We start from the raw sequence: 3003 nt of genomic DNA on the forward strand, positions 1-3003 counted from the left end.
GAAATTGTGAATGTAACTGTTAGTTTTTGAATTTATTGGTCAAAACGATAAACTTTTCACTTGCCCCACCTGTGGGGCAATTGAAAAGTAAGGAGAGGTTTTTCAAAAAAAATTTCTGTACTTTTATCTTCAATTTTACATAAAAATCAATTTCAGTATACTGCTTATATTTGGTGAGAGTCAAGCCAAAAAATATACACGACCTTATTTGTTTTAATTTAGGGTCTCTTGAATTTGAAAAATCCCAACTATGCGAAATCCATTACCCACTTGCCCCACGGTACCTTAGTTGTTTGCCGGCCTATAGTCCCTTATGAAGCTCAAAAATAGCAAACAAACTAATTAATATCTCTTTTTTTCTTATCAGTCGGATTGAATTGCTCTCTTCAGCAAATTTCTTTATTCTTCACGGCAATGCTGCACTATTTTGCTAATTTCCCAAATTAATGTTTCTTGTAAATTTAAACAAAAAATATTAAAATTTTAATTAATCTTTTATCTCATTAGAGCTAGACATCAAACTCATTAGTATTGGTAACAGAATGTTTAGCTCGTTGTTTTGAGCAAATCACTGGACGAAAGAGGAGGATCGCTTCTTTATCGTAGCATTGTTAAATAACTTGTAAATCCATTAATTTGCTCAGTAAGAAACAAGCTTCACATTCAATTATCAATGGTTTTTGGGTGGGATGATAAATAAAACAAGATATTTTTTCTAGTCGAAGCATCTGTGGAACTAGCTCGTAACCCTATTCGTATGATGGTTGAATCACTCCTTGAAGATGAACGGTCTCCTATAAAGAGTACACATAAAAACCATAATACCAAAACGTAGTCACATGTATGGGTGCAATGTTTTGGCTGCCGTCTGCCGCATGCTTGCTATACATTGCGTGTATTCGGGTACCTATATACGTGTTCCCAACACAGTGTATGGGAATTGAGCTTGTAGAGGCGGTAGAGGCACATAAAAAAACTGTCAGAAGCTGTGAGGGACAAAAATCTAGAGCACAAGCAGCCGTCGCGAGTCGAGTCCTTGCGTGCCAGGTTCTCCGAAATTGGGAAAGAAAAATCAATCGCCACTTCAGTTTCCCGAACATCGGTAGGATGGATTTTCGGACCCCAGACCGAGCGGACTCAACCTGACCTGGTGGCGACTGTCTTCAGTTTCTCTTCGGTCTATCCCAACTCTATATCTGCCTACCGTAGAGATATCGGATAGGAATCTGTTCTTCTGTGTCGATTTGTCTTTTTTTAATTGCTGCGTGGTGTCTACCGGTGGAAGACCTCTATCTCTGCGTCATTACCGAAGCACTCCCCTTCCGTCCAATACAGTATTGTACGTAAGTATCCATGTACTGTGATAAGACGTCGATTTGGTTGATTGGTTGATTATGAGCTTGTTCATTTCGTACAGGTACGTCGTCGGTACAGAACGTACAACTTCAACTTGTGATAGCTTGTGTGGAAGAACCTGTGAGTGGGTAACCTGCTGAGGAGGTATGATTAAGTTCCGAATCTCGCAACGGCAGGTTGTCGCGTGTGTGGCTTACTTTGTCGTCCTGGTATATTTGCTGTGGCCGGGTAGATTTGCTAGTCGGTACGAGTACATCGAAGGCGAGGAGATCTACGAGCAGCTGGTGCGTAAGACGACAAAGAATGTGAGCCTGATGCGGAATGGGATACGATGTGATTACAGTGATGTACTTGAGGAAAATGTGTACCTTTATCGGAGGCCTTTCACCGAAGAGATTATCAACAATAACGTTAGACTGGGTGGCGAATGGTACCCGGAGGATTGTCTTCCAAGTTTCAGTACGGCTATAATCATTCCGTACAGGCAGCGGGAAAGTCAGTTGAATCAGTTTTTGATCTACATGCACAACTATCTACGGCGGCAGAGGATTCACTATAGGATATTTGTGATCGAGCAGTACGATCCGAAGCCTTTTAACAGGGCGAAGCTGTTCAACATAGGGGCGTTGATAGCGATGAAGCTGGACTACCCGTGTTTGGTGCTTCACGATGTGGATCTGATGCCACTGCAGTTGGGTCATCTATATGCGTGTTCTCAGCAGCCGCGGCACATGTGCTCCAGTTTGGATGCATTTCGGTATAATCTGCCGTACCGGGGACTGTTTGGCGGTGTGGTTGGAATACAATCGCATCAATTCATGAAAGTCAACGGTATGTCCATATGTTTAGTGGATTGGGCGGAGAGGACGATGATTTTTTCGCGCGGTTGAGAGCAAGGAGATCGATATATGCCGGTTCAGTCCGGAGTACAGTCGATATTACGATGCTGAGCATCGCAAGGAGCCGCCCAATAAGGATCGGGTTGCATTCCTGAGAAATGGGCATTTACGATACCACACGGATGGGTTGAATGGCTAGTATACAAAGAGGTAGGCTTCAAACTGCACAATTTGTTCACACACGTTCTGGTTGAGACCGTAAGCGCAGGGTGCGGAGGCTTGTCACTGTTATCTACATTTTGTTAATTAGCTTTTTCCATTGAAGGGTGTTGCAGTATTGACGTAAGACATGAGGTTACTAGCTTAGATGAAGTGGGTTTCTATTTATTTATTTATATAAACATTTCGTTTTTTAATTGATGGCATTCTGGGATATATTAGGATCACTTAGGACGTCTAGAATTACATGATTGCGTATCAATGTAGCTTTGTGTGGTGATTCTGCATCATGATCCACCACATGACAAGTTTATCGCATATGCATTACTATGTTAAGTTGTTGAATTAGCTTATTGTTTCTGATTTATCTCTTTATCTCTATTCTTGAGTTTTTGGTGTCATACTGGCGTGATTTCCGAGATCAATTTCTCTTCATAGACTTTCTCTCGTTATAATAACATGACCTGGCAAATGTTGTCGACTGTAACAGATTAACAGTTATTCTTGTTTTAGTAGCAATGTTGGTAGCGGAACATGGCCAGTATTTTAAGGTGAAGCGAGCCATCATTTAAATTTGTACACGTCGTTG

The 3003-nt window shown here is 41.5% G+C and overlaps 1 pseudogene; it reads left to right on the forward strand.

Annotated features, from left to right (window-relative positions):
• Window positions 1-716: 716 nt before the first annotated feature.
• On the forward strand, window positions 717-2541 carry LOC5567959 (annotated as a pseudogene).
• The last annotated feature ends 462 nt before the right edge of the window (window positions 2542-3003 follow it).

This window comes from Aedes aegypti, unplaced genomic scaffold, assembly GCF_002204515.2.
Source record: "Aedes aegypti strain LVP_AGWG unplaced genomic scaffold, AaegL5.0 Primary Assembly AGWG_AaegL5_hic_scaff_478_PBJ_arrow, whole genome shotgun sequence".
NCBI classification, from domain to species: domain Eukaryota; kingdom Metazoa; phylum Arthropoda; class Insecta; order Diptera; family Culicidae; genus Aedes; species Aedes aegypti.